This window comes from Ciconia boyciana, chromosome 3 (genome assembly GCF_034638445.1).
Source record: "Ciconia boyciana chromosome 3, ASM3463844v1, whole genome shotgun sequence".
NCBI lineage: Eukaryota > Metazoa > Chordata > Aves > Ciconiiformes > Ciconiidae > Ciconia > Ciconia boyciana.
The window spans coordinates 21,283,727-21,296,239 of record NC_132936.1 but is presented as its reverse complement, the minus strand read 5'-3'; the positions used below and the strand labels follow the sequence as shown (position 1 = coordinate 21,296,239).

At 41.0% G+C, this 12,513-nt stretch overlaps 1 protein-coding gene across 1 annotated transcript in view; it reads right to left on the bottom strand.

Moving 5' to 3' along the window:
• Window positions 1–5,994: 5,994 nt before the first annotated feature.
• The window catches only part of PXDN (peroxidasin), a 102,108-nt gene continuing 95,589 nt past the window's right edge, over window positions 5,995–12,513 (bottom strand). Inside the window, exon 24 of the transcript XR_012041339.1 lies at window positions 5,995–6,132. The gene's annotated coding sequence lies outside the window, so the exon portion shown is untranslated. The remainder of the gene's footprint in view (window positions 6,133–12,513) is intronic.

Here is a 12,513-nt window from a genome sequence, read left to right as displayed (position 1 = left end):
AATACATTCCTCTCCCCTCACCCCCAAAAATCTGAATCTTCATTATCTAGCAATGTATAATTATCTACATCTGCAAAACTGCATTGCTGCATTTGAAAATCCCAAAGGTCCTAGTGCAATTTCTAACAGATGTAAAGCTGCTCTTACACAAAGGGGAATAATGGTTTGATCAGCTCTTCAGCCCACTAACCACAAGAAATACATCAAGTTATATATCCAACATCTGGTGATGATATCATGTCCCAGTTTGTTTTTCAGCATCTTACATGGACCTGGAACTAGATCTGGCTGTGAAGCTCAGCAGAGAATTACACTACGTTCACTTCTTATTGCCTTTTCAGAAATGCTATGAAACATTTCATTGAAATGATCATGTATTTATGAAGTCTATTATTTAGTGAGCCATTTGTCATCCTTGTATCATGGAAATAATCCAGGTATCAGGTTTACAGGAAACGTCTGCTTATGTTAGGCTCAAAATTGCTCTGCTGGGGCTTGTTGACATGCCTGATTCTTCCAACTAAGCTCAACTTGGAGCCAAAGTGGGAGTGAGGTGAGCAGACTTGGATAAAAAGCTAATGGGAGTAGAAGGATTAAGGTGAGGAGTTAAGGATGCAAGGAGGGGAAAAAGAACAAGCAACCAAGGTGGCAGTGTAGTAGAGAAGGCAAGCTGAAGGATGCATCAGAGAAGTGACAGCAGGGCTAGATCCAAATAGGGATTGTCAGCTAACGTAGGAATTACATAGAATTGTAGTATTCAAGCAGCTCACATAATTGCCAGTTATCCCAGGCATCATCTAGTCCATTGTTTTTTAGATGTCTAAAAATTGCCACCCTTTAAAACTGATTGGCTAACTTTTTGGAAAGTGTTAGTCGGAATGAGCTGAAAGTGTGCAGGCTCTTTCTAACAAAACAGTCAAGTTTGCAGGTGTGGAGCCTGGCACCGTTTTATTTACTGTCATACAGCGCTTCATCATCCCAGTCCCTTGGAGTCAGCTGCATGTCAGCATCACTGCCCTGGCTTACAATCAGCTGTTCTTGCATTTAGAGCAGCCTGGCCTTGGGATAAAGTTGTTCTCAAGTCACTACAGTGACAGAACTACTACTGCTGTGTATTTTCTCTGCCTTCATTCCATGAACATTTAATATTAGACAATACCTAGTTCTCAGTCTCTCAAGTACTCCTCTGCCACTTTACAAGTCATCAAATTACTGTAAAAGCACTAAAAAAAATAGAGTCTCAGTAGAGTTTTAAATTAAGTGTTAGCAAGTAGCTGAAAATTAACAGTAGCCTGCCTTTTCTCAGTTATACATGAAGGAAAATGCGAATTCACAGAAGTGATTGTTTTAAAAGGATGGCTAAAGTGTATGCTCAATGCTGTTGCTTGGAACAAGGAATTCTGCTTTGAACTCCACAGCAAATGAAATACAAAGTCCAGACAGGGGTGATATTTAATACATCACCTTATTCTCAGGGTGTCCCTTCAGGTTAGTTTAGGTTGCTCACTGTTCAGCATATTCTTTTTCATACATCCCATTTTCAGTTTCTTAACTCTCATTATGCATTATATTAAGCTTAATATCCAATACTTAGATTTCAGACATTTTTCAGGACCTGAGTACCTTAAAGATAAATATTTATTTAAGGAAGTTCTTCTATTTTAAGACAGTTACTTTTGAATATTTTCAAATTATTAGCCAGCTGGTGTACTGACTTCTGTAGATTCCTAGAACCGTCATACTTGCAATTTGGGCCTCTTATTTACCCACAGGCCAAAAAGTCACAGTACCCTGTGACCAGTCACTTTGGGCATAAATAAACATAGATGGACCATAGACGGATCCTGTTTAATGTCATTAATGATCTGGATGATGGGGCAGAGTGTACCCTCAGCAAGTTTGCAGATGACACAAAAATGGGAGGAGTGGCTGATACATCAGAGGGTTATGCTGTCATCCAGAGACACCTCAACAGACTGGAGAAATGGGCCAACAGGAACCTCATAAAGTTCAACAAGAAGAATTATGAAGTCCTGCACCTGGGAGGAACAATCCCAGGCACCAGTACATGCTGGGGGCCACCCAGCTGGAAAGCAGCGCTGCAGAAGAGCACCTGAGGGTCCTGGTAGACACCAAGTTGACCATGAGCCAGCATTAAGGGACTGGAGCATCTCTCCTGTGAGGAAAGGCTCAGAGAACCAGGACTGTTCAGCCTAGAGAAGAGAAGGCTCAGGGGAAATCTTACCAACATATATAAACACCTGAAGGGAGGGTGCAAAGAGGACAGAGCCAGGCTCTTTTCAGTGGTGCCCAGTGACAGGACCAGAGGCAATAGGCACAAACTGAAACACAGGAGGTTCCCTCTGAACATCAGGAAACACTTTTTCACTGTGAGAGTGACTGAGCACCGGAAAAGGTTGCTCAGGTAGGTTGTGTAGTCTCCCTCCTCGGAGATTTTCAAAAGCCATCTGGACATGGACCTCAGCAACCAGCTCTAGGTGGCCCTGCTTGAGCAGGGTTGGAGCAGAGGTCCCTTCCAATCTCAACCATTCTGTGATTCTGTGACCAAACACCTGATACTATGAGTACAGTTTATATACTAGCATCAGCAGCATATTTTCAGCTTTTCTTTCACTTTGGCAGAATGCAAAGCCAACCTAGGTTCAAGATTTTGACAGATATGAGTAAATCAGTTTGACATTTGTTTAGTCAGATTTGCCTGATCAACTCACAGGAAAGGAAATTTCACTATTACCTTTAATCTGTAAATATACTGTTTGTATTATAGCATCTAGTGTTCGCAAGCACTTGTCAAAGAGTTCAACGTCAAGTGATGTTAGAGAGTTCCTCAAAGAGTGGATACTGGATATTCATAATATCATATAAAATCAAATAATAGCATGATTTTTACATTTAGTGGCTAATGGAGTGATCAAAACCAGAAAAGTTGGTACGTTTGAAAAGGCAGGAAAATCTTGTGATATCAGTGTAATTCGTATTCAAATATCCAAATTAGTTGCTTGAAAGAATACACCCCTTTATCTGATAACCCTCTTCCTCATGCTCCTCTTCCTCTTCCCTCTTCTTAAACAGCAGATTTAGACCAGCTATCTACATGCAAAGGTCTGTAAATTTTCAAAGACATCTTGTTCCTCAGTGAGAGTTAGGGGGACACATCTCTTGCATAAGGTCCTACTGATAGTTTCAATACTTATCTACAGAAATTATTATCCTGTGTTAATAATAAAGTAAACCCTTATTTCTAGGAAGGGTTTCTATTTTTGCAAAACCACACCTGTATTGTAAAAAGAATTGCCAATGCTGCACTTTGGGAAGGCCAGCGGGGACTATGACACAGTTAATGCAAATTACAACACTAATGCTGGTTTTCATTTGGGGATGTCATAAAATGCTGTTCATGGAAATGAGAACTGTGGAAACCCAGTCATGCAATGTGTTTCACCATTAGAAAAGCATAAGGCTACTAGAAACATGATCTTTGTGATCAAAATCCAAACCTGAAGCAAATTCTAAAAGAACAAGAGGGCAGTGCTTAACCCCTATGTAACAACAAATTCCTGAGATGCCCAAAGTGATGTCATTGTAAGATTCTTGATGTTGCTATTTTTTATATCACAGTAAAAATAATATTAATGTTTTTACTGAACTGTAATAAAACATCTATGCTGACAATTTTAAAAACAAACAATAAATGCACAGACACAAGAGTTACTAATCAGGAACAGTTGTCCTTCCCACAGAATTGGTCTTGCCCAGCACTAAGGCAACTCTTTCTTGTGGACCCTGTAAACATCCCTGAAAAATAGAAAACTTGGATTATTTTATGGAAACGTGGAAAAAGCAAACTGAAGGTCCAGAGCTGTAAATAAAGGAAAACCTATGTGGTATTTCACCTTTCACACCAAGAGGGTTTTATCTCACATCTTTCTCTGACCATAATTTTAGTGGTATTAATTATAAAGCAGACATCTTTAGACAGATTTTCACTCATTTGAAAAATACTATATTTATTCTGTGTCTACTATTGTACACAGTATTTTCTGTTAACAACAGCTTGATGACTAGAAAGTTGTTCTTCCTATTAGGGATCTATATTAATATCAATTTACTTTTGATGCTACAACATCAAGCAAGTAATGGTCGTTCAGAAAATTTGCCATAGTGTAACAAGATCACTGATGATTATCAATGAATGTTAGTAAAACCACCCGGGAAAACGAGGTAAGAATTTGAAGACTGACAGTAAGAGTATATCTAGGAAATGCCCTGCTTAGTTTTACCTCTTCTCAACTTTTTAGAGGGAAATCTAACTGAACCTCTTAAATGGAATTAAAGCTGTCAACCCCTTTTGGGGGATCGGAATGAAAATGTAATTCATGCCTGTAAAGATACAGGTATCTTCAGTCAGAAGTTGTTGAATTCAGCAGTGGAATCCTGCTCTTTGTCAGGTGCATTTATGAAAGGGGGCATCTCTACAACTTTATCAAAATGCCTGTGATGCAGAACTTGGAAGAAATAAACTTCCTACTGAGGAAGACTGGACATTGCATGGCTGCAGAAGCTCTAGGGTGTTGAGAAAGTGGAAGCATGTCTCACCTGATCCCATGTCTGCCTGGGAAAACCTAAGGAAGGGAAGGATGACAACAGGCCGTGAATTCAACGCTGGCCTAAGATTGTCTGAAATAATAGAAATTCTGATGAAAGATGGGCTTGAAGACTCATCCAACATCTCAGAAAGTTAAACTGATGCAAACTTAATTCTATCTGCTAGCAGTGCCAACGTGCTTGTATTTGTCTTGTCTGACAATGATGATTTTAAGTTCACTGGGTTTCAATGAAATTCTGGGATGTTCTATCGTTATTTTCAAACTGTATTAACTGACATTTTTTCTTCAGTTTAATTTTGGGTGAGTAATCTGAAGTTCAAGCGATCTGAGGATTTATTTTTAAGGGTATAGGCTATCTGACAGGAATTACATATGCGTAAGTATGGTCTCGCTGTTACTAATTCTCCATATGCCTAATTCCATGTACATGAAAGGAAGGGAGAAAGGACAGAGAATGTCACTTCTAGCCCTTAATCTCCCCTGCAGAGCAGCTGGTGGGAAGTGACAGGCACTGCAATGGCATTATCAGCCACTCTGAGACCTGGGAAACTTCTATAATAATCAGGTCATCTAAGACTCAGCTTCCCCTTCTGGTTAAAAGTTCACGGAGATGTTGTAAATGGTAGATTTGCCTTCATTCAGTCAACCAAATTCCGATTCGAAATAAAGGCAAAGATAGTGAAAATGAAAAACAAACAGGAAAGGGAAATAACACAGAAGAAGGAACAACAGTAAGCTTTCTCTGAGACACAAAAGACCACCGGTGAGTTTCATTAGATTTTAAAGGACACATTACAGAGGCCTGCATTATTATGTCTTTTTTACAGATGGGAGACTTAAACGTTGAGAGATTAAATGAATTGCCCAAATACACTGAAAGCTAATCCAATAATAAAACCATCCTGTTTCTTATCTTCAAGGCCATCCTGCCTTCAATTAACTGTTCAAGCTTCAGCCAGACAATGGTTAAGAGATGCTTTTCCCTCTTTCTGGCTTGGTCCAGCATATTTTTTTAGGATCAAGATGACAAATAGTATCAATGTAGAATCCAGCAACTCTGGAGACAGGAGGGCCAGCAGCTCTGTTAACCACACATCCTTTCTAACCATCCAGCAGTCCAGATGGTTTTTTTAGAGCACTTCTGATAAACAATCTCTACAAACATGTTGCAGCCAAACCCCTTTAAATTACTTATTCAAAACACAACCCATTTTGATGTGTTTAACAGCAAAACCTCCTCCTAAATTCCATTTAACTGCTTGGGCTAACTCACAGCTTGACTGGAAGAGTTGAAAGACATTTTCTCTCTTTCTTATTCTAGTTTGGACACTTAATTCTACCTCTGGCATTTACTTAAAAAAAAAAAGTTTTATTTTAGTTACATCATATATATAAAACAGATAAAATACAGGGTATTGTATACAGACTGTAGAGTACTCTCAAACAGCACATTTCCACTTCTCGGTACACAGGTCTGTGCTGCCTTCAGGTCAGGGAAACAGAACTGTAATAGAGAATAGAAAAGCCAGTTACTGAAAAGCAACTAAAATATGGATCAATATGTAAAAAATACTTAAGTTAATATCAGATACTTGTAAAAACTCCTAATAAGGATAATACCATCATGTTAATATCATTAGCAAAGGAGTATACAATTTAGTAACACAGTAATAGCAATTTATCACCTAAAAAAAAACCCATTTCAAATACTGCAGATAGATAGTTCTTACACCATGGAACTCCTTTCACAAAGAGTGGAACTTTACAGATACTGATGAATAATCAGCATACAAATAAAAGCAGGTATGATGTGTTTAGATATGCTGCCATTCTTGCAAATAACCAAGTTATTATTTATTTATTTTTGTGCACCCTGCACTTAAATTTGTGGAAATTCTACCATGAACCGAACAGATGAATCTCTTCAGTTTACTTGAGGAATTATTCCACACTTTGAGGAACTGAATAGACTTGCTCAATGCTCAGTAACCCTTTTTCTCCCCCAAAGCTGCATTCTATTTAAACCACCTCAAACAAGCCCTTCCTTCCATTTTTCCAAATATTTCCTTCAAAATAACTATGAATTGTTGTCTTATTTCTTCACTTCACTATGGTCATTTGGCAAAAGCTCTTTTAACCTCCCTTATGAAACCAGTCCCTGTGGTACCATAAATGTTGTTTTTCTCTTAGATCCACCCTCTTTGACAGAATACTTTGGACAGGACTTTGGATCCTTTTTTTAGGTGCAGGGTCACCAGTGTTATGTAAGAGAGAGGGCTGCTTAGGGTTAAACAACTATTTAAGAATACTACGGCTTTTCCAACCCCGGCAACAGGCACTGCGGTTACTCCAACCCCTGCAACAGACACTGTGGCTACTCAAACCCTAGCAACAGGCATTGCAGTTACTCCAACCCCCGGGACAGGCACTGCGGCTACTCAAACCCCGGCGACAGGCAGTGCAGCTGAACCAGAGAACCAACCCGTGCCGGTATCAGTCGCCCCCATACACAAGAAGAAATCTTGGAAGTGGAAGTCAGCTCGTTTAGTAAGGGATGAAGAAGCTTCTCCTAAGAGGGAGCAGGAGGAAGAAGCATACTGTCCCACCAGTGAGGAGGCAGACTACTCTAAAACAGGGCCACCATGAGAACAGGAGGAGGAAGAGGAAGAATTCCCCGCTTCCCCCCGAGGAAGAACTCGACGGAAGGGTTCCTCCTCTTCCTCGGAGAGAGGGGAAGAACAATTAAAAGAGACTTTAACCACTTGATCTCTATCCTTGAGTGATCTGCGAGATATGTGAAAGGATTTCATCCATCGTCCAGGCGAGTACATTGTCAACTGGCTGCTCCGATGCTGGGATAAGGGGGCCAGTAGGCTCAAAGAGGATAGGTCCTACTCTCCACCTGTACAGACCAGTATCTCAGCTATTAGAAGACAGCATTCTTCTGCTCAAGAGAGAGGGTACACACCACGGGGCACCCTATGGTTTCACCTGTGTGACCACAGAGAGGATATGAGGAAGTAGGATGGAAAATCTACCTTGACCCTAGAGGCACAGGTATGTGAGTTGCAAGGAAAAAAAATCACAAAAGGGGGTTCTTCCAGGAAAATTGCTGCTCCAGTTTCCAGTGGACAGTTTCCCAGACAGAGTAGAAGGGCTGATCTTACTCCTGATTTTAATGAAGGAACTCCTGACTCATATTTACGAGAAGTAGGTAACTAATACTATGACCAGAACTAGAGGGGCCCTGCCTTTAGCCAGGTGGAGGAAAGGGACAACGGGGTTTACTGGACTGTGTGGATTCAATGGCCTGGCACATCAGACCCAGAGGAGTATAAGGCTCTCGTAGACACCGGTGCACAGTGTACCCTAATGCCACCAAGCTATAAAGGGGCAGAACCCACCTGTATTTGTGGAGTGACAGGGGGATCCCAACAGCTGACTGTATTGGAGGCCAAAGTGAGCCTAATTGGGAATGAGTGGCAAAAGCACCCCATTGTGACTGGCCCAGAGGCTCCATGCATCCAACTGAAAAAGAGATATTGGCAGCATATAAAGGGGTTTGAGCTGCTTCAGGAGTGGTTGGTCCTGAACAGCTCCTTTTGGCCCCCTGACTGCCGGTGCTGGACTGGATGTTCAAAGGGAAGGTCCCCTCTACACATCATGCAACTGATGCTTCATGGAGGAAGCGGGTCACACTGATCACACAACAGGCTCGAATAGGAAACCCCAGTCGCCCAGGAATCTTGGAAGAGATAATGGACTGGCCAGAAGCCAAAGATTTCGGAATATCCCCAGAGGACGAGGTGACAACATGCTGAAGAAGCCCCACTGTACAGTAAACTACCAGAAAATGAGAAGCAATATGGCCTGTTCACTGATGGGTCCTGTCATCTTGTGGGAAGGCATTGGAGGTGGACGATGATTGTGATCAAGGGGTGGACTTGACCATGGACACTATTGCACAGGTTATCCATGAATGTGAAACATGCACTGCAATCAAACAGCGTATGGAGAATGATGGCTGAAACATAAATATGGGGAGGCCTGGCAGATTGATTATCTCACACTCCCACAAACCCTCCAATGCAAGCGCTATGTGCTTACAATGCTGGAAGCAACCACTGGATGGCTGGAAACATATCCCATGCTCCATGCCACTGCCTGGATCACTATCCTGGGCCTTGAAAAGCAAGTCCTATGGTGACTTGTCACCCCAGAAAGAATTGAGTCAGACAGTGGGACTCATTTCTGAAACAGCCTCATAGACACCTGGGCCAAAGAGCATGGCATTGAGTGGGTATATCACATCCCCTATCATGCACCAGCCTCCAGGAAAATCGAATGATACAATGGACTGTTAAAGACTACACTGAGAGCAGTGGGTGCTGGGACATTCAAACATTGGGATACACATTTAGCAAAGGCCACCTGGTTAGTCAACACTAGGGGATCTGCCAATCGAGCTGGCCCTGCCCAATCAAAGCTTTTACCTACTGTGGAGGGGAATAAAGTCCCTGTAGTGCACATAAAAATATGCTGGGGAAGGCAGTCTGGGTTATTTCTGCCTCAGGCAAAGGCAAACGCATTCATGGGATTGCTTTTGCTCAAGGACCTGGGTGCACTTGGTGGGTAATGTGAAAGGATGGGGAAGTTCGCTGTGTACCTCAAGGGGATTTGATTTTGAGAATAGCCAATGAACTGAATGGTATGATGTTAATTGCTATACAATACTGTATATCATCACTTCTATGGTTGCTACATGCCATATTAGTGGTATTACAGTAAGAACCACCCAGATTGAACTTTGATGAAACCGAGCAAAGTGCAGCAGTGATGGAACCAGAACTGGCTTCAGCAGGCAACAATCCAACACCACAGACCATCTCTCCTGCCCTGAAAGACCATTATGACAGATGGAGCCCAAATTCATGGGCTAAATGAACTCAGTGGACATTTAGAGGGATGACCCATAGACTAAAGGAATAGTATCTGTGTGTATATGTCAAAAGACAGGAAAAGTGGTGGTGATTAATTGGAATGTATTGGAAAGGGTAGGACCTGGGCATGATGTAGACGGTCTAGAATAAGGGGTGGATACTGTCCTGGTTTCAGCTGGGATAGAGTTAATTTTCTTCCTAGTAGCTGGTATAGTGCTGTGTTTTGGATTTAGGATGAGAATAATGTGATAACACACTGATGTTTTAGTTGTTGCTAAGTAGTGCTTATATTAGTCAAGGGCTTTTCAGCTTCCCATGCTCTGCCAGGTGCACAAGAAGCTGGGAGGGGGCACAACCAGGACAGCTGACCCAAACTGGCCAAAGGGCTATTCCATACCATATCACGTCATGCTCAGTATATGAACTGGGGGGAGTTGGCTGGGGGGAGTGTTCGCTGCTCAGGGACAGGCTGGGCATCAGTCGGCGGGTGGTGAGCAATTGCATTATGCATCACTTCTTTTGTACATTATTTTATCATTATTATTTTCTCTTCCTCTGCTGTCCTATTAAACTGTCTTTATCTCAACCCACAGGTTTTACTTTTTTTCCTGGTTCTCTCTCCCATTGGGGGGGGTGGGGAGGTGAGTGAGCGGCTGTGTGGTGCTTAGTTGCTGACTGGGGTTAAACCATGACAGTGGACTATAGAAGTCACTAGATCGGCATAAGGAATATCATATGCATCGTAGAAATAAGTACATGTAATCACTACAGTCACAGAAGACTTTAACTCATAATAATATAAAATATTTCATAATTAAAAGAAAGTACATGTAATAATGGAATACCATATTCAGTGGAAGTTTCCTTCCTGTCTACAGCTGGAAATTCATGTATTCCATAGAGATATTTTAACTAATTGGTTCTCAAGTTTACAAGACAAAAGGGAAGTATGGTTTTTCTGCCTGATTGTGAGAGATTTTATTCAGGGCCTGCAAGAGAAATGTCTCCATGTAAGTCATGATCCTGTGCATGCTTCCTTAGCATGCTGTGCCAAGACTGATGTAACAAGCTTTGGGAATCTTCACTGAAGACCAGAATGTGCTAACTGAGATCTGAGATAGCAGCCATCATCCTGACAGTCTGGCAAGCTGCCTAGGAGAATTCGCTGTATCTGCTGGGAGAGTTATGGATATTCTCTAAAGAGTGAATGATTTCCTGAAATCTGGCCAAAAATACATAAGTTAGTTTTTACACGGATTTCAGTTTCGTTTGTAGCTAGGCACTCACAGGGATGCACTTTGTGTGTCGATCCAAAATGACCCAGAAAAAAATAAAAAATATATTTTCTAGGATAATGTCACCAAGGCTTTTATTACAAAATGACAAACCTGATGGTCTCCTGTAAAAGGAATTCCTTTAGTGAAATCCTGTCCTTAAACCGTAGTCACATACTATCCCTAGCAATCTAATTAGGAAAGATTTGTAAGTAAATTGGTTATAAATGTTCCTTGGGATACTTCTGTTTTCAGGAACTGCAACTGTAACTTTTCTATTTATTCAATTCTGTTGTATTGGGCACATGTGTAAACAAGCGTCAGGATATGGGCCTGAGATGTTACAGGGGATAGGATTTCTTCCTAATAAAAATATATTGTTTGGTGCTGTTGTACTGACCTGTAGGAGACTGACATTATCGAAACTGTTGTCCTGATCATGTATCTTAGACACCAAATTCCTTCTCCCCTTAACACACAAAATCCAGAACTACAGGAATATTATTAGATTATTTGGGGTGAAATCCTGGCCCAACGAGGGTCCTTCCCAGGACTGGCCACACAGTGTCAATGACATTGCCACATCTGCTTAGCGGAGACAAGATTCCAGCCCTGTCTTTTATCTCCTGTTAATAGATTTTCATGGGATTTCAGAATGAAAAAAAGCCACCTGCCTGGATGAAGACTGGAAAGCAAAACAGAAAAATAACGGTCCATTTAGGGAAGCAGTTTCTACAGCACTTTTGCAAGATCATACCTTATTAAAATCTTAAATCATAAGTGCTTAAATTTTCCATAATCCCATAGGAAAATTAAAGAACATGATTTTAAAGCAGCTGAAATGAGCTGGCACAGTCATCGCCGTCAGCTTTCTTTAGACCAGACTTAGTACTACTGTCTTGTTTGCTTTGCAAGAATCTGTGAAAGTGACACTATACCATTTTCTGTAAAGTCTGGGATGAATACTCTAGTTTGTATTGTAGTAATAAGCAGTCAACCACTCAATGTTTGGTTTACAAAATAAATGTGTGATTGTTGTAGTATTTGCATTTTCTTTTTCTATTCTAAAATATCCCTTTTGACAATTTAAAGTAGTAATTAATAAAAAAACCCCATGCAAGTAACTTTTCTGTGTATAAATATTCCAATATTCCAGATAATAAGTATTATGGGGTTTAAAGTGCCCATAGTCACATACTACCGCTAATCTGAATGCTTCTAGAAGACAGGTAAGATAGCTTGCAGTGTTTCTAATGGAGAAGCAAAACCATTATCAGTAATTCTGCATAGAACAGTCACTCCTTTCTACCTCCTTGCAAACAAGTAGTTACCACAAAACCCACCAAGACGTGTACTTACTTGCAGTGTTAGTCTTAGCAGAGACACCAAGGCTTGCATGAACTCAGGTCTTCATCTGTGTCTGAATAATTTTCCAGAGTTGTGGTGGAGTTCACTGGCACTGGGAAGTTCTCACATCTGCAAACCATGGCTGTTCAGCAGGCGGCCAACAAGGCATTTTATTTTCCAGTGGTGCAAATCCAACACTAAAATATGTAAAAGTCCTGACCACAGCTATAGCTTAATGTAGCCCAAACTCTTTAAGCTTCTAGTATAAACATTTTCCCCAACCATGTTTTTCTGCTCTTTCATAAGTGTGGACTATTCTTAATT